Source organism: Dasypus novemcinctus, chromosome 19 (assembly GCF_030445035.2).
Source record: "Dasypus novemcinctus isolate mDasNov1 chromosome 19, mDasNov1.1.hap2, whole genome shotgun sequence".
In the NCBI taxonomy this organism is placed as follows: Eukaryota; Metazoa; Chordata; class Mammalia; order Cingulata; family Dasypodidae; genus Dasypus; species Dasypus novemcinctus.
In genome coordinates, this window is record NC_080691.1 from 69,999,041 (window position 1) to 70,026,299 (window position 27,259).

The 27,259-nt window shown below is 42.7% G+C and overlaps 1 pseudogene; it reads right to left on the minus strand.

The window, feature by feature from the left end:
- Nucleotides 1-26,928, minus strand: part of LOC101433407 (thyroid receptor-interacting protein 11-like) — a 71,083-nt pseudogene extending 44,155 nt beyond the window's left edge.
- Nucleotides 26,929-27,259: the final 331 nt, after the last annotated feature.

The window sequence follows — 27,259 nt, forward strand, 5'->3', positions numbered from 1 at the left end:
AAACCACACTTCAGCCTGAGGGGTGACCGCATCTTCTATATTCCACCTCCCTTTCTTTGATCCACAAAGTGTCTAACTCTTAATTTCTAATACCTTTGTTTTGTTTTCTGTTATCCACTCTTGAAACTATTGCCTTTCTTTTCTCTTTCCCTCTCTCACAAAAACACTAGCTTTTTAATTCATACCATATTCCTCCCATATTCAGTTGACTACCTCATTATAGATACTCTACCTACTGCTATAACTCTACACAACTTACGTGAATCTAACATCCATCCTCCCAGATCTCATATTGTTCCTCTGTTAACATATATCACCAATACTACTTTACACATTTTCCTTGCTTACACAATTGCCTTTCCCCGGCCCTAATACTTTCCTTTAAAATGAACTCAACCAGCAATAACAAATTAGAATAAGAAGAACACAGTGACAAAGAGAAGATATAACACTTATGCAAAAACAACACCTAATTAATCTCTAAGACTAGACAAAGAAGCTAAGGAACTGATTAAACCCGTCAAGATAAAATGATGACCAGACAGCAACAAAAATCTACAAACCAAACCAGGAATCAGGAAAACATGGCTGAATCCAATGAACAAACTGAAAATCAGGAAGGGGAGCAGAACTTCGCACAAGTAATGAAAGATCTCAGAACATTGATCACTGACAAATTTAATGAAGTAAAGGAAGAGGTTAACAACATGAAGACAACACTTGGAGGGGAAATTGCAGACATATGCAAAAAGATAACAGATATGATGGGAATGAACACCACAGTTCAAGAAATCAAAAATACACTCACAGCAAATATCAGCAGACTAGAAGAGGCAGAGCAGAGAATTAGTGATGTGGAAGACAGTACATCAGAAATCAAACAGAGAGTATAATTGATTGATAAAAAGATAGAAAAAATCCAGCTAGGACTTAGGGATCTGAATGATAATGCAAAATGCTCAAACATACGTATTATAGGCATTCCAGAAGGAGAAGAGAAGGGAAAGGGGTCAGAAGGAGTGTTGCAGGAAATAATGCCTGAAAACTTCCCAAATCTACTGAAAGAGACAGGTGTACATATCCAAGAAGCTGAGTGCACCCCAATCATCATAAACCCCAACAGGCCGACCCCAAGACATATACTTGTCAAATTATCCAATGCTCAAAACAAAGAGAAAATTCTAAAAGCAGCAAGAGAAAAGAAAACCATCACATACAAGGGAAGTTCCATAAGATTAAGTGCTGATTTCTCATCTGAAACCATAGAGGCAAGAAGGCAGTGGTATGATATAGTCAAGGTACTAAAGGAAAAAAATTTCCAACCAAGAATACTCTATCCAGCTAAACTAGCATTCAAAAAATGATGGAGAGTTCAAAATATTCGCAGATAAACAGAAACTGAAAGACTATGCCAACAAGAAACCTCCCCTTCAAGAAATTCTAAAGGGAGTTCTGCAGGAACAAAGGGAAATAAAGGAGAGGCATAGTTGGAGGAGAGTGTAAGAGCAACAAAAAAGACAAAAAGAGAAGAAAAAAGCAAACAAAACATGACAAACACAAATCCAATCAAAATATGGCTAACACAAATAATTCCTTGAAAGTAATAACACTGAATGTCAACGGATTAAACTCACCTATCAAAAGATTCAGACTGGGACATTGGATAAGGAAATATGACCCATGTATATGCTGTCTCCAAGAGACACATCTTAGACCCAGAGACTCATGGAGGTTGAAAGTGAATGGCTTGAAAACAATCATACAAGCAAACAATAACCAAAAAAAGGCAGGAGTAACTATATTAATATCAGACAAAATAGACTTTAAATGCAAAACAATTGTGAGAGACAAAGAAGGATACTATATTTTAGTGAAAGGGAAAATCTGTCAAGAAGATCGAACAATCATAAATATTTATGCCCCTAACAAGGGTGCCTCTAAATACGTGAGGCAATTGCTGGAAAAACTAAGTGAAAGAATAGATGCATCTACAATTATAGTGGGGGAATTTAATGCACCATTATCAACTCTGGACAGAACATCTCAAAAGAGAATCACTAAAGAAACAAAATATTTGAACAGTATATTAGAGGAGCTGGATCTAATAGACATATATAGATCATTACACCCAAACACAGCAGGATATACATTTTTCTCAAGCGCACATGGATCATTGTCCAAGATAGACCCTATGCTAGGCCACAAAGAAAGGCTTAATGAATTCAGAAAGATAAGATTGGCAGCTATGGAAAAAACAGAAGAATACAAATGCTGGAGAGGATGTGAAGAAAGGGGAACCCTCATCCACTGCTGGTGGGAATGCAGAAGGATCCAACCATTCTGAGGACAGTTTGGTGGTTTCTCAAAAAACTAACCATAGATTTGCCATATGACCCAGCAATACTACTGCTGGGTATATACCCAGCAGAACTGAAAACAGGGACACAAACCAATATATGTACACCAATGTTCATAGCAGCATTGTTCACTATCGCCAAAAGTTGGAATCAACCCAAATGCCCATCAACAGATGAGTGGATCAATAAAATGTGTTATATACATACAATGGAATACTACTCGGCTTTAAGAACAAATACACTACAAGCACACGTGATAACATGGATGAATCTTGAGAACCTTATGTTGAGTGAAGCAACCCAGGCATTGAAGGACAAATACTGCATGATCTCAATGATGTGAAATAAGCAAGTTGCCTCAGAGACCTAGAGACTGGAAGATAGGCTTACAGGAAATCGGGGGGTGGAGGAAGGATGTGAGCCAATGTCTGCAGGGGTGGAATCTATGATGAGCTGGTGGTAAGTATGAGCACAAAGAAGAGATAAAATGGGGTCAAGGGGTTGCCTTTGGGTGGGGCTTTGTGGGTTTGAGGGGGGCTGGGGATGGGCGGATGGGTAATAGTGCCCAAAAAATTGGGGGGAGGGAGGGGCAACATACGAACATAGGAGAGTGTCAGGTGTTGGTTGAGAGTAAAATGCTGAGAAAATCGTATCAAAGTATAATTAGAAGGGTTACCTGTTTAGGATGCTCGGAGGGGATGGTCTGATGCAGGACGGACTCCTGGGGAATGTCTGAATGCTCATTTTGCCAGGGTGGGTTGTACCATTGTGTAGAGACCCATGCAGTGAGAGTTGGGGTGGACCCACATCCTGGGGAGGACTAATGCCATCAAATAGAGGGAACTGTATCTCTTGAGAGAAAGGGTGGCTCCCAGGGCATTAGGGCAGTTGAGCTAGTCAGGTCCTGAACACTGTTGCAAGTATCTCTGGATGTGGCTCCTTGGGAAATGGAGATTGGCTGTTGCTGTGGGCCCCAAGGGGAGGGGAAAATGGATGTGGAATGGATGGAACCAAGGTAAATGTAGGGGTAAGACAGGAGTTTTGCGAGAGTACACAAGGATGGATATAAAACATGTAATATTACACCAAAAACATATAGGGTACGACAGACTAATAATGTAAACCATAATGTAAAACATAGGATAACTGAAAATTTAGAAAATTTAGAAATATCCTAAAGTATGGACCACAATGTAAGCACAGATGTCACCTTATTTGAAAGCTATTGTCTCAGAGTCTGTACAACAGTTTAAGTAAATATGATATGAATAAGTTATAAGATTATCACTGTGGAAGGGAAAAGGTTTTATGGTGGATGTGTGGGAGTACTGTATATTGTATATATGAATTACTGTGATCTAAGGCTCTTGTGAAGAGAAGCTCAACAATTAGGAAAAAAGAAAAGAAAGAGATAGGATGTAGAATTTTTCCAAATCAATACGTATTCTAGATCTAACCTTTAAACTCATCGCTGTATTCCATTTTACTATTAAGGGAACCTGGCATTATATTGGGCTTCGCTTTTCAGGAAGTTTTGGATCACAGAGTGGTTCAACAATGGCGGCAGAGGAATACTGGTATGGGATGTTACTGACAGGCGATATATGGTTGACAGGGAGTTATAGAGGGCATATGTCCAGGGTGCATGGTAATGTTTGGATATACTCATAGTGGAAACAATTAAAAACAACAGCTGAGGGGGTACTGGGTTCCCGGCTGGGGGTGCTCTGTCGTGGTCCCTAGGGGAGCAGCGGCAGTCCCCCAGGTGCAACGGTAAGAACTAGGAAGGAATGAGGGTCCAACAGTGAGCCCCTGATACTAATGTCTATGCTTGTGATCCTATTCGCCTGAAATAAGAACAAGGCCTAGAGCAGCACTGTGCCTCGGAGTTTTCTCCTGACAGCCTTCATGTTACTGAAATGTGGCCAGTCTCAAAGCCAAACTCAGCATGTAGATGCAGTGCATTCCCCCCAGCGTGGGACATGACACCCGGGGATGAGCCTCCCTGGCACCGAGGGATCACTACCAAATACCAGCTGATGAGGCAACTAGAAAATGACCTTGAATTAAAGGTTCAATGAAGATCAGCAGAATATCCCTGTCTACATATAATAACAGGACTTTAAAATGCTGTTTGACCTAATATAAGGGGGAAATGGAAAGGAGAAATGAGTTTATGTGGCTGTGAGTCTCTAAAAACGAGTCTGGAGGTTTTCCAAAGGATTGCCCTTATGCACACCCGAGCAGAGTCTCAGAGACAGATAAAGTAGATACAGATATTGGTTCTTTTGAGGGCTAAAGAGACCCACGGGTTCTATGGTCATGGCAGATGGGGTTCACTGCCATGTCAGTTGGCCCTTCTTTGGAGCTGGTGTTTCTGCGTGATGGAACTGGACTCAGATGGGATCTCTTTTCACAGGACTTTCATGCTACTTTACTGGAATTGTAGTTGGTGCTGGGGTTTAAGATATATCTAGGGGATTTGAATCTCTGGACCGACAATATGATAGCCACACCCTGAACCTCAACAGACCTCAGCTCCTACACTCTGATTTATTGGACTTACTCCACTCAGCTAACATGGAGTTGAAGAATGTCAACCACCACACCATGGAGCCTAGAGTGCCTACAACTGAAAGCAGGAGGATTGCATCCAGCATCCATGTGGAATCTAAACCCCCTCTTGACATAGAAGTGCAATGGACACAACCAATCCAATGTCCACAGAGAAAACATGGCATTGGTGTGGGAAAAGTGGCCATGGTGGCTGCTGGGTGCAGGGAATGGGAGGAAGAGATGAGATGTGGAGGTGTTTTTGGGACTTGGAGTTGACCTGGATGGTGCTTCATGGACAATTATGGAACATTGTAGATCCCCCCAGGGCCCACTGGATGGAACATGGGAGAGTATGGGCTATGATGTGGACCATTGACCATGAGGTGCAGCGATGCCCAGAGATGTACTTACCAAATGCAATGGATGTGTCATGATGATGGGAGAGAGTGTTGCTGTGGGGGGAGTAGGGGGTGGGGGCGGTGGGGTTGAATGGGACTTCATATTTTTTTAATGTAATATTTTTTAAAAAATGAATAAAAAAAAAAAGAGGACATGGACCTGGGACCCATGCATCCAGAAAACACAGGGTTTCAAAATGCCAGTGCATTACCAACAGTTTTTAGGAATTGCAGCAGCCACCAGCCCTAGGGGGAAGAGTCCCGCCCACAACTTCTGACCTCCATGTCAGAAACCCAAAATTTTACCTCTTGCAAGAACCTCTTCTGTCACTGTCTCACCAAAATGACGTCTAGACACCTCCTGCCCTGTAAGCCCCTGAAACAGCACACTCCAGCAGGACTACAACCCTACTCACCCACTTCTTTGCAGGAGAGATTTTGAGGTGCACTCACTCAGATGCCTTCTTGCCCCACCTCAAAATCCATTATTAAGTAAAAATCTAATTGGTATTAATAGGAGAAAAAAACCTTTGTAACAATAAAACCTGTGTAAAAGTCACCTCAATGTGTATATTCAAATGGTGGCAGTAAGAAAATAACTTGATCTCTTTGGGAATCTTCAGTTTTCATTTTAAACATTAAAAAGTTTACTTTTCCCTCTACTGCTGAAATAAAATACCTGTGTAATTAACGTCTTCATTGTAGAAGTGTAAAAGTATAAGGCAAAGTACTGAAAGTTCATTTAATATATATAGGACATTGCATTAAAAATGTTTTAAAAATGTATAAAAATCAAGAAATAAACTTCAACATTGTCAAAATCTCTTGTGCATTCCGGCCAGGTGTCCAATACATACACAGTGTTTCTCCATATGAGTTATTAGCTAGTTTGTTCATTGACCCCCCAAAAAATAAAAGTATCTACAACATCTCTGCCCATGCTTCTGAAGTGGATGGAAACTACTTTGCACTTCTGTGCTCCTGCAGCAGCTACCAGTGGTTAAGTACAACCAAATGTACAATGGATATCATCTCCAGACTGGCACTGTTTCATAATGCCAGAGAGCACTATGTACCAGGCCAGTAAAATCTACTCCCTGGTTTCTCTCTAGGATCAACAGTGCTGCAGCTTCTGTGAAGAACATATGAAGTGGAGCAATGAATATCAGAATATTGTAAGTAGAACTTAAACACAATTGGCACTATAGCTTGCTCCCATGGAAAAATAACCTGTAAGATTGCAAATCTGAAGCTTAAAGCTATTAATTGCAGCTCAAAAAAACTTATGCATTAAATAGTACATTAATTAGTACTGAGTACTGTACCTATATCTTATTCTAGATATATGTCTGATAACTATGGTAATACTTCTAGAAAATCATATAGAAAAGGACATTGAACATGTTAAAGGTCCTGATCAGGTTCATTTTCTGAATAGTTAATAAACATGTCTGTAAAATTAAAAAAAAAGTAGCCACCTTGCCTGAGAGAAATTGGACCAATAATTTGTTTTAATTAAACAAAAAGCCACCAAATTAACTTGGGGGCAATCTCTCATAGCCTTCACCCCACACCAGGTAAAGAAAGAGCTTGAGCCCAGGGCCACCAGTGGCTCATAGGTAGTCAGTTAATTGATACCAGGCTCAATTACTAGAACCATCGAGGTGCAAATAAAGACATGTCATACTCTCAACCCAGGTTTCCCTCCTACCCCTTATTCCAGCACCTGTACTAGTACTTAAAGTTCCACAGTGTACCCAGGGTGAACAGACCAGGGCAGCTGGCCTGGGTTCACCTTGAAAACTAATGGGTGGCTTATTAGAAATGCACAGATCTACCTGCCAAGAGCAGTGCAGTAAAAAGTCCTTCATGAACTTCACTAAGGCACTCACTTGGGGAGAAATGCCCTAACCAGCTTAACTAAAGAGGTTTTCAAAAGACAAAGCCTGGTAAAAACAATTTTAAAAATTTTATCAGGAGTTCCTCAATTAAAGCCAAAATAAAAAAACTGTACTCTGTAGTTCTTATCACTCCCAAAGCTTTTAAGGCTAAAGGAATGTAAAGCTTGGTGTACTAATCCTGAATAAAATCAGCTACCCAAGAGTGCCAGTTCACCAGAAGCACCTGACAAAACACATGAGTGCCAGTCATTGGGCAACCTGAAATATCTCTTCAAAAAACAAAGCTAAGTAGTGTCTATGTCAAAATCAACTGTTTCCTTTAACTCTAACCAAAATGCCTATTGCTAAAAAAAAAAAAGGCAAACCAAACTTCCCTTTAAAAACCTTGCTTCTTCTCATCTCCTTTAGCTTAACTGGAAAGAGAAATGCCTCTTCTCATTCCTCTCCTCTACCATAAAAACTGATATTCACCGTTTATACCTAATCATGTTGTCTATTACAATTTCTGTTAACCAACAGCATAAAATAACTTTATATATATGTACTGTTCCCCACCAACTTTACAAAAGTGCTGTTTTTTTTTTTCCCTTTGTTTTTTTTTTTAATTTTTTAATTTTTTATTGACTTTGTAATAATATTACATTAAAAATATATATGTGAGGTCCCATTCAACCCCACCCCCCACCCCCCCCTCTCCCCCCCCCCCAACAACACTCGTTCCCATCATCATGACACATCCATTGGATTTGGTAAGTACATCTTTGGGCACCTCTGCACCTCATATACATTGGTTCACATCATGGCCCATACTCTCCTCTATTCCATCATGTAGGCCCTGTGAGGATTTACAATGTCCGGTGATTACCTCTGAAGCACCCTCCAGGGCAGCTCCATGTCCCGAAGACGCCTCCACCTCTCATCTCTTCCTGCCTTTCCCCATACCCTTTGTCCATTATGTCCACTTTTCCCAATCCAATGCCACCTCTTCTATGTGGACACTGGATTGGTTGTGTCCATTGCACCTTTATGTCAAGAGGAGGCTCAGATTCCACCTGGATGCTGGATGCAATCCTCCCATTTTCAGTTGTAATCACTCTAGGCTCCATGGTGTGGTGGTTGTCCTTCTTCACCTCCATCTTAGCTGAGTGTGGTAAGTCCAATAAATCAGATTGTAGGTGCTGGAGTCTGTTGAGGCTCAGGATCTGGCTATCACATTGTCAGTCCAGAGATTCAAATCCCCTAAATATATCTTAAACCCCAACATTAACTGCACCTCCAGCACATTAGCATGAAAGTCTTATGAAGGGAGATCCCATCTGAGTCCAGATTCATCACACATAAACACCATTTCCAAAGAGGGGCCATCTGCCCTGGTAGTTAACCCCATTGGCCATGACCATAACTCCCATGGGTCTCTTTAGCCCTCAAAGGAACCAATATCTGGGGGTTGTATCTGCTTTATCTGTCTCTCTGACTCTGCTCAGTTGTGCATGAGGGCAAACCTTCTGCCAGCCTCCAGACTCTTTTTTAGAAACTCGTAGCCATATAAACTCATTTCTCCTTTCCATTTCCCCCTTACTTTAGGTCAAACAGCATTTTAAAGTCATGGTATTTTATGTAGACATGGATATTCTGCTGATCCGCATTGAACCTTCCGTATAAGGTCATTTTCCAGTTGCATCATCAGTTGGTAGTTGATAGTGGTCCCTCGTTGCCAGGGAGGCTCATCCCCGGGTGTCATGTCCCACGCTGGGGGGAAGGCATTGCATTTACATGCTGAGTTTGGCTTCGAGACTGGCCACATTTGAGTAACATGAAGGCTGACAGAAGGAAATTCCCAGGCACAAAGTTGCTCTAGGCCTTGTTATTATTTTGGGTTTATCAGCTCACAAGCATAGTCATTAGTATCAGGGGCTCACTGTTGAACCCTCACTCCCTCCCGGTCCCCACCACTGTACCTGGTAGACTGTCGCTGCTCCCCTAGGGACCACGACAGAGCACCACTGGCCAGGAACCCAGTACCCCCCCTACTGTGGTTTTTAATTGTTGCCACTATGAGTATATCCAAACATTGCCATGCACCCTGGACATATGTTCTGTACCGCTCCCTGTCAGTCATATATCACCTGTCATTGGTATCCCATACCAGTATCCCTCCATTGCCATTGTTGAAACACTCTGTGATCCAGAACTCCCCGAAATTTGAAGCCCAATATAATGTCATGGTCCCTTACTAGGGAATGGCATATAGCGATGAGTTTAAAGGATAGATAAAGAACTTGGATAAAGTTAGATAAAGAACTTAGATAAAGAATGTTGACTTGAAAAAATTCCACATCCTATTTTTTTCTTTTTTTTTTCTTTTTTTTTTTTTTTTTCCCCCCCCCCCCTAATTATTCAGCTTTTCTTCACAGGAGTCCTAGACCACAGCAATGTATATATATAATATACAGCACTCCCACACATCCACCAGAAAACCTTTTCCCTTCCACAGTGATACTCTTACGCCCTATTCATATCATATTTACTTAAAGTGATGTACAGAGTCTGAGACATTAGCTTTCTAACAAGGTGACATCTGTGTTTACATTATGGTGCATACTTTAGGATACACAGTTCTTTACATTTTTAGTTATCCTATGTTTTACATTATGGTTTACATTATCAGTCTGTCATCTCCTATATGTTATGGTGTAATATTACATGTTTTATATCCATCCTTGTGTACTCTCAAGAAACTCCTCTCTTACCCCCCATTTACTTTGGTTCCACACATTTAACGTCCATTTTCCCTTCCACCTTGGTGCCCTCAGTGATAGCCAACCTCCGTTTCCTGAGGAGCCACTTCCAGAGATAGATGGAATAGTGTTCAGGGCCTAACTTGCTCAACTGCCCCAATGCCCTGGGAGCCACCCTTTCTCTCGAGGGATACAGTTCCCTCTATTGGATGGCATTAGTCCTCCCCAGGATGTGGGTCCACCCCCACTCTCACTACTTGGGTTTCTACCCCATGGTGTCACCCACTCTGGCAGAATGAGCATTTAGACATTCCCCAGGAGCCCGTCCTGCATCAGACCCTCCCCTCCGAGCATTCTAAACAGGTAACCCTCTTTATTATATTTTGATATGATTTTCTCGGCATTTTACTCTCCACCACACCTGACCCTCTCCTGGTTCGTATGCTACCCCTCCCTCCCCCCACTTTTGGGCAACATTACCCACCCGTCCCTCCCCAGCCACCCTCAAACCCGCAAAGCCCCAAGCAAAGGCAACCCCTTGCCCCCTTTTTATCTCTTCTTTGTGTTCATACTTACCACCATCTCGTCTTAAATTCCAACCCTGCAGACATCGGCTCATATCCTTCCTCCACCCTCCGATTTCCTGCAAGCCTATCGTTCAGTCTCTTGCTATCTAGGGCAGCTTGTTTATTTCATATCATTGAGGTCATGTAGTATTTGTCCTTCAATGTCTGGGTTGCTTCACTCAACATAAGGTTCTCAAGATTCATCCATGTTATCACATGTGTTTGTAGTGTGTTTGTTCTTACAGCCGAGTAGTATTCCATTGTGTGTATATACCACATTTTATTGATCCACTCGTCTGTTGATGGGCATTTGGGTTGATTCCAACTTTTGGCAATAGTGAATAATGCTGCTATGAACATTGGTGTACATATATTGGTTTGTGTTCTTGTTTTCAGTTCTGCTGGGTATATTCCCAGCAGTGGTATTGCTGGGTCATATGGCAAATCTATGGCTAGTTTTTTGAGAAACCGCCATACTGTTCTCCAGAATGGTTGGATCCTTCTGCATTCCCACCAGCAGTGGATGAGTGTTCCCCTTCCTTCACATCCTCTCCAGCACTTGTATTCTTCTGTTTTTTTCATAGCTGCCAATCTTATGGGTGTAAGATGGTATCTCATTGTGGTTTTGATTTGCATTTCCCTGATAGCTAGAGATTTGGAACATTTTTTCATGTGCTTTCTTGCCATTTGTATTTCTTCTTCGGAGAAGTGTCTGTTTAAGTCTTTTTCCCATTTTTTAAATGGGTTGTTTATCTTTTTATTTTCAAGATGTAGGAGTTCTTTATATATGCAAGTTATAAGTTTCTTATCAGATATATGATTGCCAAATATTTTCTCCCACTGTGTGGGCTCCCTTTTTACTTTCTTGACAAACTCCTTTGAGGTGCAGAAGGCTTTAATTTTGAGGAAGTCCCATTTATCTATTAGTTCTTTTGCTGCTCGTGCTTTTGGTGAGATATTCATAAATCCATTACCTATTACAAGGTCCTGTAGATGTTTCCCTACACTGCTTTCTAAGGTTTTTATGGTCTTGGCTCTTATATTTAGGTCTTTGATCCATCTTGAGTTGATCTTTGTATAAGGTGTGAGATGGTAATCCTCTTTCATTCTTCTACATATGGCTATCCAGTTCTCCAGACACCATTTGTTGAATAGGCCACTCTCTCCCAGTTGAGAGGGTTTGGTGGCTTTATCGAATATTATGTGGTTGTATATGTGAGGTTCTATATCAGAGCTTTCAATTCGATTCCATTGGTCTATATGTCTCTCCTTATGCCAATACCATGCTGTTTTCACCACCGTAGCTTTATAGTATGTTTTGAAGTCAGGTAGTGTGATTCCTCCAATTTCGTTTTTCTTTTTCAGTATGTCTTTGGCTATTCGGGGTCTCTTTCCTTTCCAAATAAATTTCATAGTTAGTTTTTCTAGTTCCTTAAAGAAGGCTGCATTGATTTTTATTGGGATTGCATTGAATATGTAGATCAGTTTTGGTAGGATAGACATCTTAATAATGTTCAGTCTTCCTATCCATGAACAAGGAATAGTCTTCCATTTATTTAGGTCTTCTTTGATTTCCTTGAACAGTCTTGTATAGTTCTCAGTGTATAAGTTCTTTACCTCTTTAGTTAAATTTATTCCTAAGTATTTGATTTTTTTATTTACTATTGTGAATGGTATTTGTTTCTTGATTTCCTCCTGATCTTGCTCATTATTGGTGTACAGAAATGCTACTGATTTTTGCGCATTGATCTTATAACCTGCGACTTTACTAAACTCATTTATGAGTTCTAGAATCTTCGTTGTAGATCTCTCAGGGTTTTCTATGTATAGGATCATGTCATCTGCAAATAATGAAATTTTGACTTCTTCCTTTCCAATTTGAATGCCTTTTATTTCTGGTTCTTGCCTCAGTGCTCGAGCAAGTACTTCTAAGACAATGTTAAATAGGAGCGGCGACAGTGGGCATCCTTGTCTTGTTCCTGAGTTTAGAGGGAAGGAGTCTAGGATTTCTCCATTGTAAACAATATTGGCTTTAGGTTTTTCATATATACTCTTTATCATGTTCAAAAAATTTCCTTGTATTCCAATCATTTGGAGTGTTTTTATCAAGAAAGGGTGCTGTATTTTGTCAAATGCTTTTTCTGCATCAATAGATATAATCATGTGATTTTTTTCCTTCAATCTGTTTATATGGTGTATTACGTTGATTGATTTTCTTATGTTGAACCATCCTTGCATACGTGGGATGAATCCCACTTCGTCGTGGTGTATAATTCGTTTAATGTGTTGTTGAATACGATTAGCAAGTATTTTGTTAAGTATTTTTGCGTCTAGGTTCATTAGAGAAATTGGTCTGTAATTTTCCTTTCTTGTGATGTCTTTGTTTGGCTTTGGTACTAGGGTAATGTTGACATCATAGAAGGAGTTGGGTAATGTTCTTTCTGTTTCGATGGTTTGGAATAGTTTCAGCAGGATTGGTGTCAGTTCTTTCCGGAATGTTTTATAGAATTCACCTGTGAAGCCATCTGGCCCTGGGCTCTTCTTAGTTGGGAGATTTTTAATAACTGATTCTATCTCTCTGCTTGTGATTGGTTTGTTAAGATCATCAATTTCTTCTTTTGTCAATATGGGCTGTTTATGTGTTTCTAGGAATTTGTCCATTTCCTCTAGGTTGTCATTTTTGTTGGAATATAGTTTTTCAAAATATCCTCTTATGATAGTCTTTATTTCTGTGGGGTCAGTGGTGATATCGCCTTTCTCATTTCTTATTTTGTGTATTTGCATCTTCTCTCTTTTTTTCTTTGTTAGTGTTGCTAAAGGTTTGTCTATTTTGTTAATCTTCTCAAAAAACCAGCTCTTGGTCTTGTTTATCTGTTCAAGTGCTTTCTTATTTTCTATTTCATTTAGTTCTGCTCTTATCTTTGTTATATCTTTGTTCCTTCTTCTTCCTGTTGGGTTACTTTGTTGTTGTTTTTCTAATTCCTTCAAATGTGCAGTTAGTTCTTCAATTTTTGCTCTTTCTTCTTTTTTGATATATGAATTTATGGCTATAAACTTCCCTCTCAGTACTGCTTTTGCTGCATCCCATAAATTTTGGTATGTTGTGTTATCATTATCATTTGTTTCAAGGTAGTCATTGATTTCTTTTGAGATTTCCTCTTTGACCCACTGTTTTTCTAAGAGTGTGTTGTTTAATCTCCAAATCGTGGTGTGAAATCTGGGCTTCTTTCCCTTGCAAATCTCCAGCTTGACTCCACTGTGGTCAGAGATAATGTTTTGTATGATTTCAATCTTTCTGAATTCGTTCAGCCTTTCTTTGTGGCCTAGCATATGATCTATCTTGGAGAATGATCCATGTGCGCTTGAGAAAAATGTATATCCTGCTGTGTTTGGGTGTAGCGATCTATATATGTCTATTAGATCGAGCTCCTCTATTATACTATTCAGATGTTTTGTTTCTTTGGTGATTCTCTTTTGAGATGTTCTGTCCAGCGTTGATAGTGGTGTATTAAAATCCCCCACTATAATTGTAGATGTATCTATTCTTTCACTTAGTTTTTCCAGAGTTTGCCTGACGTATTTAGAGGCACCCTTGTTAGGGGCATAGATATTTATGATTGTTCGATCTTCTTGACAGATTTTCCCTTTGACTAAAATGTAGTATCCTTCTTTGTCTCTCACAATTGTTTCACATTTAAAGTCTATTTTGTCTGATATTAATATAGCTACTCCTGCCTTTTTTTGGTTATTGTTAGCTTGTATGATTGTTTTCCAGCCTTTCACTTTCAATCTCCATGCGTCTCTGGGTCTAAGATGTGTCTCTTGTAGACAGCATATGGATGGGTCATATTTCCTTATCCAGTGTCCCAGTCTGAATCTTTTGATAGGTGAGTTTAATCCATTGACATTCAGTGTTATTACTATCAAGGATTTATTTGTGTTAGCCATATTTTGATTGGATTTGTGTTTGTCATATTTTGTTTGTATATTTTTTTTGTCTTTTTTGTTGTTGTTGTTGGTCTTATACTCTCCTCCAACTTTGCCTTTCCTGTTTTTTCCTTTCTTCCTGCAGAACTCCCTTTAGAATTTCTTGAAGGGGAGGTTTCTTGTTGGTATACTCTTTCAGTTTCTGTTTGTCTGCGAATATTTTGAACTCTCCATCATGTTTGAATGCTAGTTTAGCTGGATAGAGTATTCTTGGTTGGAAATTTTTTTCCTTTAGTACCTTGACTATATCATACCACTGTCTTCTTGCCTCCATGGTTTCAGAAGAGAAATCAGCACTTAATCTAATTGAGCTTCCCTTGTATGTGATGGTTTTCTTTTCTCTTGCTGCTTTTAGGATTTTCTCTTTGTCTTGAGCATTGGATAATTTGACAAGTATATGTCTTGGGGTGGGCCTGTTGGGGTTTATGACTTGTGGAGTGCGCTGTGCTTCTTGGATATGTACATCTGTCTCTTTCAGTAGATTTGGGAAGTTTTCAGCCATTATTTCCTGCAACACTCTTTCTGACCCCTTTCCCTTCTCTTCACCTTCTGGAATGCCTATAATACGTATGTTTGAGCGTTTTGCATTGTCATTCAGGTCCCTAAATCCTAATTGGATTTTTTCTATCTTCTTATTGACCCCTTCTACTATCTGTTTGATTTCTGATGTACTGTCTTCCACATCACTAATTCTCTGCTCTGTCTCTTCTAGTCTGCTGATATTTGCTGCAAGTGTATTTTTGATTTCTTGAACTGTGGTGTTCATTCCCATCATCTCTGTTATGTTTTTGCGTATGTCTGCAATTTCCCCTCCAAGTGATGTCTTCATGTTGTTAACCTCTTTCATTACTGCATCAAATTTGTCGGTGATAAATGTTCTGAGATCTTTCATTGCTTGTGCCAAGTTTTGCTCCCCTTCGTGATTATTGGTTTGTTGATTGGATTCAGCCATGTTTTCCTGATTATTGGTTTGGTTCGTAGATTTTTGTTGCTTTCTGGTCATCTCTTTATTTTGACGAATTTAATCAGTTCCTTAGCTTCTTTGTCTGCTCTTGGAGGTTAATTAGTTGTTATTTTTGCACAGGTGTTATATCTTCTCTTTGTCACTTTTTTCTTCTTATTCTAGTTACTTGTTGTTGGTTAAGTTCACTTTAGAGGAAAGTATTAGTGTTGGGGAAAGGCAATTGTGTAAGCAAGGGAAAAGTGTAAAGTTGTATTGGTGATGTATGTTAATAAAGCAGGAATATGAGATCTGGAAGGATGGAGGTTAGATTCATGTAGATTGTATAGAGTTATAGCTGTAGGTAGAGTACCTTTTATGAAGTTGATGACTGAATTTGGGAGGAATATGGTATGAACTACACAGCTATTGTTTTCATGAGAGAGGGAAAAAGAAAAGAAAGGTAATAGTTTCAAGAGTGGATAATAGACAGAAAACAGAACAAAGGTATTAGAAATTAAGAGTTAGACACTTTGTGGATCAAAGAACGGGAGGTGGGGGGTGGAATATAGGAGAGACAGTAGATGATAGTGGATATCAAGATGCAGGGGAAGGGGGATAGTGTAGGTAGCCTAAATCAGTTCACACAGAAATGAGGCAGTGGAGGATGGGAAAACCCAGCAAATGTGAGGTGTTCCCTGTAGCACCTATTGTATACTTGAATTAAAGTAAAAATAAGTGGAAGATGAGGGACAAGAGGGAAAGAGAAAACCGAAAAGAAAAAAAAAAAAAACTAATTATAATAAAGAAAAAAGAAAGGCAAGAAGAAAGGAAGAAAGAAAAAGAGGATGGGCAAACGGTGGGGAACGGATAGGGAGAAGAGAGATACAGGTACACACGTGTCACAATTGCAACACTATCTAAAACAACAACTTCCCCCCGCTTTGCCCTAAAACACCCCCGTCTGTCTGCCCAAATGGGTCTGCAAGCACCTCCCTTCCCACAAACCCCCAATAGGCCGCCCAGGGCCCACGAACTCCCCGGTACTGCAGATGCTCAAAAAAAAAAAAAAAAAAAAAAAACAAAACCAGAAACCCCTCCGCAGGCCCGGCTCCGCCCGCCGCGGAGGCTTGGACCGGCTCTGCCCGGCTCCTCACGCCGCCTTGGCCTGGCCTGGCTCCGCCCAGCTCCGCTCGCTACAGCGGCCCAGCCGGCTCCGGCGTCCACCTCCCGCCACCGCGGCCTGGACCGGCCCTGCCCGGCTCCGTACCCGCCGCGGCCTGACCCGGGCCCGCCCGGCTCCAAACGCTACAGCGGCCCGCAGCCGGGGCCTGCACCGGCCCCGCCCGGCTCCAAGCGCTACCGCGGCCCGCAGCCGGGGCCTGCACCGGCCCCGCCCGGCTCCAAGCGCTACCGCGGCCCGCAGCCGGGGCCTGCACCGGCCCCGCCCGGCTCCAAGCGCTACCGCGGCCCGCAGCCGGGGCCTGCACCGGCCCCGCCCGGCTCCAAGCGCTACCGCGGCCCGCAGCCGGGGCCTGCACCGGCCCCGCCCGGCTCCAAGCGCTACCGCGGCCGGCAGCCGGGGCCTGCACCGGCCCCGCCCGGCTCCAAGCGCTACCGCGGCCGGCAGCCGGGGCCTGCACCGGCCCCGCCCGGCTCCAAGCGCTACCGCGGCCGGCAGCCGGGGCCTGCACCGGCCCCGCCCGGCTCCAAGCGCTACCGCGGCCGGCAGCCGGGGCCTGCACCGGCCCCGCCCGGCTCCAAGCGCTACCGCGGCCCGCAGCCGGGGCCTGCACCGGCCCCGCCCGGCTCCAAGCGCTACCGCGGCCCGCAGCCGGGGCCTGCACCGGCCCCGCCCGGCTCCAAACGCTACCGCGGCCCGCAGCCGGGGCCTGCACCGGCCCCGCCTGGCTCCAAACGCTACCGCGGCCCGGCTCGGCCTGGCTCGGCCCCGCCCGGCCCCGCTCCGGCGTCCGCCGCTGCGGCCCGGCCTGGCTCAGCCCCACCGAGCGGGGCTAGATGCCTCGTCTCCGCCTACCCAAGAAGGGAATCCTCTACAGGTAGCTGGGATCTCCGTGTATATTTCACAGATGAATCCTCTCTGTTACCTTCCCTCCAAATCGATGTCCAGACACCTCCGGACCAGCAAAAATCCCGAAACAATCCAGTCCCAAAGAGTCTCCAACGCCGCCCAGCCGATTCCCTGCAGAAGACTCTAACAGGGATGTTCACTCAGCCGCCATCTTGCCCATCTTCCCAAAAGTGCTGTTTATAGGCACCTAACCTTTTCTACTTCTGTGATCCAGTGTCCTCTTAAAGGAACCATGTATTCGAAAATTCTAATTAAAGTCATTTCTTCCAGAATGGACATCTTGTTAGCTATATGAAAACTTCATCCAGCTTCATACAGCATGCCAGATCTGTCTTCCTCCAGTCAAAATAAAATCACAGAGTTTTTACACATTGTCAGATATGGACTACAGCTCATGGCCAGCAGGAATTGACTATAGAAAAAAGGTCATCTCCCTTCAGCATCCCTTTAAAATTAAAGGTGGAAATTCTCTAAAAAGAAAATAAAGCAAGCTAATAAGATAAAAATTAATAGATAGATCTGAAACCAGGCAGAAAGTCCACATGAACATCAGTAACCACCAAAATGACTGCTGGAAAAACCCCAACCCAAAGATTTTGCTATCCAGAACAAAAACTTCTTCTGGAAACAAGAAAACACCCTGGATATTACCCAAAATCTTTATCTTTAGATCCTCACTGGGAAATTAATAGGTGGGATAACCAAAACAACAAATAGCCACTCACTTCATGACTCCAACAAAAGCGATGCCAAAACTGAACAAGTTAAGCTGGCATCAAAGTGGGGAATGATATGGGCTATGTGTGGGGGCTGTGAGTTTCTTCATGAATATCCTGGGCTGTGTGTGTCAAATAATAACTGCAGCCCCACCTTTTGTAACAATGCCAACAGCTCCAGTCCTGGAAAGCCAATTAAGTGATATAGGCTCTATGGACTTTGGATATTCAGGGAGAATGCAAACTAAACATTTTAGTTCAAGGTTACTGGGAATGTGGGGGATATGTGTTAATTCAAACTTATCTGGTACTCAATCAAAGCACCATTTGACTCCCCACTCCTACATCCTCTGTATAAAAGGAACCCAAAAATCCTATTCAGGGCTCAGATTTTTTGAACAAGAGTTCCTGAGCCTGGCCAGTCATTAATAAATTTTCCTTCCCAAGAATATTATTGAGTCCTGGTCTTCCATATGTGATCATTGAATCTTTCTGCTTCCACAACAATGGTTTGTGTATATGTGTGTATCCATGAATGTAAAAGTGTGTGCACACACCTGTCCCTAAATGTACTTGTGAGTGGAGATATTATTGGAATAGTAAATGTGTGCTCACAAGAATGTGCATGTGTATTAGTGACAGCATATGTTTGTACAATATAGGTAAAGCAGATGTTTGAGTGTGCACATAGAATGTGTGTCTGTGTACGTGTATGTGTGTGTATTTTTGTGTGTGTGTATGGGTATAGTAGATGTGTGAGTGTACTTTGAATCTCATCATCCTGTGTGTGCATGTATTCTCTGTTGTAACCTTCAAAACTGAGGAGGACAAGGGAGATGAGAGACACTCAGAACTCTCTGGATTCATGATGACTGTGACTGTATCAAAGCATCTGGCAGACTCCAGGGAAGTGCCCCCTTGAGATTTGCACCGATTCCTGTGTTTTGTCTTCCTGAAGAGAATGCTAGTTAGCAAAGGAAAATTTACTATCGAGAGGAAAATTTAGTGTGGTGCCACTAAAAATCAGTCTAAAAATCATAGCCAGGTGACAATGGGCAGAGAACCTGCAAGGAAATGCCCTGTGAGCACAACAGGAAACCTCCTTGTGGGCTAGGGACTGGCCTGCAGGGGGGCACTCAATACCCACTAAGCACAGGTCCCAGCCACAGGCCAGGTACCGGAGATTCCTGGGAAGGCCTTCCTCTCTGTGGCAGAGATCTTCTTTTTCACAACATAGTCTAATATAAGAATTAAGCATGACTGTTGATGGGTCTAATAATAGTCTACTCCTCTGGGAGTTTTTGCCTAACTGATGAAGGCAACAATAGGTACATTTAAAAGGGGGGTTTCTAAGACTTCCTAATGCCTTAGGAGTGAGGAGTTGGAAAACAGGGTTGGTTTATTAATTCAGTGGGCCCAGAATTTTGGGAGACACATTGGTCACCTGATAGTTTCTGCATTTCTCTTGACAGGTCATGCCTCATTTTTTTATGACTTTAATAATGTCACTCCATTATCCTCTAATATATGGACTCAACTTTCTGTTCACATTCCTTTCTTAGTACACACTCTATTTCAGACAGTGAAAATCAAAGTCAGCCATCAGATGAACTTTCCTATCTTTTCAAAATGAATTCCACCAACATCTCTTACCTCTCTCTATGGTCATGGTGCTTACTTCATGCAACATTTTCATCACTGCTAATCTACTAAAGAATCTCACTAAAACATATACATCTACATTATTCTAACAATGAAAGAAATGTTAGCACTGATACAAAGGCAGTGGCTGCCAGAGGCTCTGAGCTGAAGGAGATTAAAGAATAGGTGTACCCCCGCGTGGGGGAGCCCCACGCGCAAGGAGTGCACCTGTGAGGAAAGCCGCCCAGGGTGAAAAGAAAGAGCAGCCTGCCCAGGAATGGCGTCACCCACACTTCCCGTGCCGCTGACAACAACAGAAGCAGACAAAGAAACAAGACGCAGCAAATAGACACCAAGAACAGACAACCAGGGGAGGGTGTAATAGAGGGGCAATTTTGGGGCATTGGAATTATTCTGTATGACATTGCACTAACAGATATAGGCCATTATATATTTTGTCATAACCTACAAAACTGGGCAGGACAGAGTGTGAACTATAATGTAAACCATAGTCCACAGTTAGTAGCAATACTTCAATATGTGTTCATCAACTGTAACAAATATAACACACTAATGAAGGATGCTGCTAATGTGTGAAAGTGTGGGAGGAGGAGGCTGTGGGCTATGTGGGAATCCCCTATATTTTTACGTAACATTTATGCCATCTAAAGCTTCTTTAAAAATAAAAATATTATTTAAAAATATATAACTCTTTACACCTTCCATTACAAAACTGTTGTTTCAGTTGGTTCTTTTCCAAAAAGTGCATGACAAAAAATCAAATGATGGTGCCTGACCACAGCATTGCTTTATAATGTCCACAAATGCCAAAAGTGAAATATATATCTCTCTTAAGGGTTAAAAACTTCTAGCAACACATATTCACCCACAGAAATATCTACACACCTCTTGGATTATTTTCTCTATTAGCAAGAACATATATCCATTTCCCTCTGAGTCCAACTGGACCCCAAAGACCAGGGCACTTGATTTCCCATCTGTGCAACCCTATGTGACCACCTGGTGAATAAAAGGCATACCACCTTCTGGAAATTGGATGCCATCCTTTCCGCTCCCCTTTCCCACACACATCAGCCAACATTTCCAGCTCTTATTGAGCAAGTTTGTCCTGTTAATCTTTCTCATCCTACTTCTGCTGACTTTCCTACTGCCTACATTCAGGCATGGAGGTCATTTTTGATGTAATTCACTGGGCAATATTGCATAGACAGGTTGTAATATGCTTCATGCAAGGCTGTGTTCCTGAAACATTTTACATAACATAAAAGGGGGTCTTAAGAAACAACAGGCATAATTGTTAAATGTAGTTTGCATCACTGAAGCTGAGGGGGTTGACCTACCCCAGTCATACAGGTGTGACATGTCAGGACAGGACCTAAGCACATGGTCCTTGTGCAATTGTGAAGGTCAGAGGTGAGGGCTCACATAGGTTTCCATAATCTTATCCTGGAGTGATGATAACACAAATAACAGTGATAATATCAGGAAACATTTGAGTCCCTACTATAACATTCACAAATAGTATTTCTGCTGTGATCCCCACCTTGTGCCTTATCAGACCAAAGCCCATAGGGGTGAGATCACATCCTGAGGGTTGCAGATTAGAAGGGAATAGAGTTCTACTGGGCTTTCTGCACTACTGACTTCAAAGTTCTCAGTCACGAGATCGGATTCAATGACACAAGATTCAGGAAGGGAGCTCTCAGGGGATTTTTCAGTGGAACTGATAATTGTGCTGGGAGGGATCCTTTAGCCATTGTGAGCTCATTCCTTCTGCAAACCACACACTGTGCTGCTATATTGATAAGGATCTCCATGTTATTTCCCCATCTAGTGGAAAACATTGTCACTGAATTAAAAATTCATTGGTACTGTCAAGAAAGCAGTAATTGAGCATGGCTGGGATCCATGAATGGATCATTGAATGGATTCCTAAATCTGCTATAACAAAGAATCACAAATTAGGAAGCGGACTTGGCCCAATGGATAGGGTGTCCATCTACCACATGGGAGGTTCACGGTTCAAACCCCAGGCCTCCTTGACCCGTATGGAGTCGGCCCAGGCGCAGTGCTGATGCACACAAGGAGTGCCGTGCCATTCAGGGGTGCACCCCCCCCCCGTGTAGGGAAGCCCCAAGCACAAGGAGTGTGCCCTATAAGGAGAGCCGCCCAGCGTGAAAGAAAGTTCAGCCTGCCCAGGAATGGCGCCGCACACACGGAGAACTGATGCATCAAGATGACGCAACAAAAAGAGACCAAATTCCCATGCCACTGATAACAACAGAAACAGACAAAGAAGAATACGTAGCAAATGGACACGGAACAGACAGTTGAGGTGGGAGGGGAGGAAAGGGGAGAGAAATAAATAAAATAAATCTTAAAAAAAAAAGAATCACAAATTGGGTGGCTTAATGTAATACAAATACATTAAGGTGCAGTTCTACAGGCTAAGCACCTGATGTCTGTAAGGGAGAACCTTTCCCATTCTCCTCCTTATCTTTGGTATTTTGCCCAAAATCCTGGGACTTGAATTCCTAACTCAGTCATTGCATGGTGTCCTCTTTAAGTGGGTCTGCCTTCTCCAATTCTTTCCACCTTAATAGGACACCAATCATGTGGGATTAGGACCAATATAAACCAGTTTGACCTCATCTTAACTAAGAGGATCTTCAAAGAACGTATCTCCAAATAAGGTCACATACACAGGAATAACATTAGAACCTGGCCATGTGTTTTTGAGAGAAAAAAATGTGGCAAATTACACTGATCCAACACATTGCTGTGTTGATTTCCCTCCACTGGCTGTCTCTAGGCAATTAGAGACCTGTTAATTAAGGAGGGTTTATGTTCCTTAAAGTTCCAACTAAGGAGAGAGTTCTGAGATGCAGGATGTCCCTACACAGTAAAGTACAGGGAATAGGCAGGTTTAAGAACCTGCTAGGTGTGTGCAGCTGGCCCATGCGCAGTGCTGATGTGCACAAGGAGTGCCTTGCCACGCAGGGGTGTCCCCCGCATAGGGGAGCCCCACGCGCAAGGAGTGCGCCCCGTAAGGAGAGCCGCCCAGCGCGAAAGAAAGTGCAGCCTGCCCAGGAATGGCGCCACCAATACTTCCCATGCCACGGACGACAACAGAAGCAGACAAAGAAACAAGATGCAGCAAATAGACACAGAGAACAGACAACCAGGGGAGAGGGGGTGGTGGAATTAAATAAATAAATAAATCTTTAAAAAAAAAAAAAGAACCTGCTAGGGGTGATAAAAATAAAATGTATGAGAGACTGACTTAAGCAATTTAAACTCCACAATAATTATGAAGTATACATTTTATAAAAGTCTTATCCTAAGAAGAATTTTTCATATACTTTAAGTAAGTCAAACAAACTAATTCTGAATAACAACACATATTAGATTGAACAGTTTATCTGAATTCATTGTGTTAGATACATCTAGCTACTATTTCAAAATTTAAGAATATCCAATAAATATCAGCTAACAGGAGATAAGTACATCAGAAGATTTACTGAGCAGATTATAGGCCATGTATTTGTGTTGGGTATTTGATAAATACATATATCCCTTAAAGCAGAGGCACACTGACAATATTTCTAAAGTCATCCTTGTTCCTTGGCTTCATCTACCTCCCTTACCAGCTCTTTTAGCAAGTTTTCATGGCCTGGATAAAGAAATCCCTGTACTTAGTGAAGTGGGACTCAGGAAGTGGACTGTGTTATCCTAGGGATCAACAAGAATCCTTTTTCCTGTGGAGACTCAGAGACAGAGAACTCCCCTGGCCCCGCTGACGTTTTTCATACCAAAGTATCTCTAAAGTGCAAATCATCACTTTGGTTAAGTGATGAAAGCACAGCACACATGGACTTAAATTCAGGACTCCCTGAAAATGGACAATATTTTCTGCCAGTCATGGGTCTTAAACTAAGGAACGTGAGAATTTTGTGGTTCTTTCTCTTTTTAGTGGCATCTCCCAGAAGTGAGTGTCTTGGGATTCAGCCATGAAGGTAAAGGGAATGATGCATCTGAACACAGGTCTCACTGTGGTTCTCCTTGTCCTCAGGTGTCCTTTGCCAAGTGCAGCTGCAGGAGTCAGGCCCAGGATGGGTGAAGCCCTCCCAGACCCTGTCCCTCATCTGCTCTGTCTCTGGATTCTCCATCACAACTGGTGGTTACTGTTGGCATTGGATCTGTCAGCCCCTGGGGATGGGGCTGCAGTGATTGTCACAAATATGCTATGATGGTAACACTTACTACAATCCATCCTTCAAGAGCCAAATCTCAACCTCAAGAGACACATCCAAGAACCAGTTCTCTGTGCAGCTGAGCCCTGTGACTGCTGAGGACACGGCTCAGTATTATTGTGCAAGGCACCCAGTGAGGGGAAGTCAGTGTGAGCTCAAGCACAAAACTCCTCATGCAGGAAGGGGTTGAGCTGCAGGGGGTGCTCATGGCCCACCCACAGCAAAGACTCAGTTTCAAGGAAGATTATGGAAATGGCAGTTTCCAGTAATAATATAAGTTTTCTCCCTCTTGCTTAACAGCACTGAAACCATAAGGATTCTCCACTATAGCTCTTCTAAATTATGCCATTATGTCTCCAAGTTGCAAACACATAAAATATATTTGCAATGCTATTATATATTATATGATATTTTATTCACACACATATAAAGTAGTTTTCTTCATTTTGTTCTTCTGGTTTATTCTGGAAGTATGAAAGCACTTTCATTCAACTAACACTGTGACATGTGCAATTAATTCTCAGGATCTAATTATCTGTCATGGCTGTGCCCAGGCAAATATAATAATAATAATGTTAAATATTCATTATCATTTAGTCAACATTCGGGCAGATTATTTTATGGTAGGATGATTTTATCTAAATTGAAAATTTAAGGCTTCACTTTCTTTTTCCAGAGTCTTCCTCTCCCAGGCTATTCAGTATTATGGTTTCCGTAGCTTAGCTCCGCACCGTCATCTTCATCCTGATTGTATCATTGAAAAAGACCAAGAAGAGGAAACAACCTGGCATGGCCCTGGGGGCAACATCCAGGAGCCTCATGTAGTTTTCTCCATCAGGAACAGGGCTTTTTAAGGCTGTCCAGATCCAAATCCACAGCAGACTGGCCTTGAGATGTCAGATCTCCTAATGCACTTGAAATACCACCCACATCTCACTGGTTGCTGATGCCTCATAGAGTCAGAGCCTGACTGTACAGGAACTCTGGAAGATCTTCCTGAGCTATCACCTCTAGGGAAGGTTCTGAACTGTCCTGAGAAATAAAAAAAAAAAAGGAAATGTGGGGCATGGCATGTCTGAACTGTGTTTCTTTGCTGATAGGCTGATTGAATGATCTTGATATGAAGGAGTTCAGGCACTCTTGCCTCACTAGTGAACTCTGGGCCAGTCTTTGAACAGTATCTTCCTTACTAAGCATCCAGTGATCTGGCAGAGATTCCCTTTAATGCCTGGAGCTAGCAAATCAAACTGACATAAAAACAACAAAACACTTCTGCCAGTCTTTGTGAATTGATTCTGCATTTCATGAATTAGTTTGGAAAGGTTTAGGTTTTGTTCTTATTTTTAAACTTTATTTTTAAAGAAGTTTTAAGAGTTCATTTACAAAAGTACAGGGAATTCTCATATAATCCCACTCACCCACACACTTAGTTACCCCTATTATTGACCTTTAAAATGAGTATGGTACATTCGTTACAGTTGATGAATCAATATTGAAGTATTGCTACTAACAAAGTCTATAGTTTACTTTGTGGTTACATTTCATGCTGTACAGATCCATAGAGCTTGACAAATGAGTAGTGTCAGGTGCTCATCATTGCAGTTAATATACAGAAGAATCTCACCATGAAATAAGCCAGAAACAATAGGACAAATATTGAATGATCTCATTGATATGAAGTAAGGATTGTGAAGCACACTCATGGAGGTAGAGGCTGGAAGACAGGTAGCTAGAAGATACAAATTTTGAAATTGTACAAAAGAAAGAGTAGTGAATGTCCATTGGGGAAAGTTTAGAATGTACAGAAAACAAATATAAATATTACCTACATTTTCACCATCTCAAGACAACTATGTTTAATGTTTTTTATACTTTAAAGTTATACACAAATATTTTGGTATGGATTCATATTGAAATATATATATATTAGCAGATTTATTGCGATGTAATTTGCATGCCATACAATTCATCCACATAAACTGTACAAGCCATTGTTTTCTGTTTTTTCTCTACGTCCACCTCTACCTCCTTGTTGCCACCTTTCTCCACCCCTCCTCCCCTTCCAGCCCCCGCCGTCCTTCCCACCAGTCCCGCCCATATTGCCAACCCACAATCTGCCATCTTCCCCAGTAACTGCTTACCTCAGGTCTATCCATCAGCTTCAGCCTGTCCACAGCCGCCCCTTAGCCAACCCTCCCTTCATCACGCCCCTCCCTCTACCCAACCCTATATAGCTAAGTGTACTTCCGTAATAAAGCAGACCTGTTCCTGCGCTCAGGCGGTCTCCGTGGTTCTTTCCTAACCGCGCGTCCCCCACGCCTGGAGAGCCCCAGTGCTCTATCCCTGGAACACCCCCCGCCAGCGGTTCGGTAGGAGCTGACCCCGCCCTGACTCTTGGGCCTGAGCGAGACTGAGACCTCCCCGCTCAGCAACAACTGGCGCCCCCACCATGGGGCAGCTCCTCCCCTGGCCCCTCTCTGCTGCTGCTGCTGCTGTAATCGGCGATCATCCTCCTCTCCAGGTAGGGACCCCTCGCCGTTGTCCTGTTCCTATCCCGTCATGGGCGCCTCTTTGTCGCTGCATCAGGTGCCACAAGTCAGGGCCCTCGCTGCCCTGCTAGATGCCAATGGAGTCCGCATCTCTTTGCGGCAACTCCAAAAGTACTGGGACCTCTTACTCCCCTTTAACCCGTGGCTTGCCACCTGCCAACTCTGGAGCCCGGACACATACTCGCGACTCATAGATCGAGTCACCTCCGCCATGGAGCATGAGAAACGCACCTTCCCAGCAGGCCTCTTACCCGTTCTCGTTGCCATTCGCGCCTGTCTCCTTGGCGCTCCGACCGAAGCCGTTTATGAAGCTTCTCCCAAATGGCCTCTAGACTGTGATCCCGATGAGCCCGCCGACACTGACTCTCTGTCTGACCAACTTGCTGCTGCTCTTGAGCGCGAACCTCCCCGCCCGAGCTCCCCGCAGCCGACAGAAACCACTCCTGCCGCTCCCCAAGATGGCGGATTTCCGCCTTCTTCCCCCACTTCTGCCCAAGATGGCGCACATCCAGCTTCTTCTCTGCCGGTATCCTCCTCCTCCCAC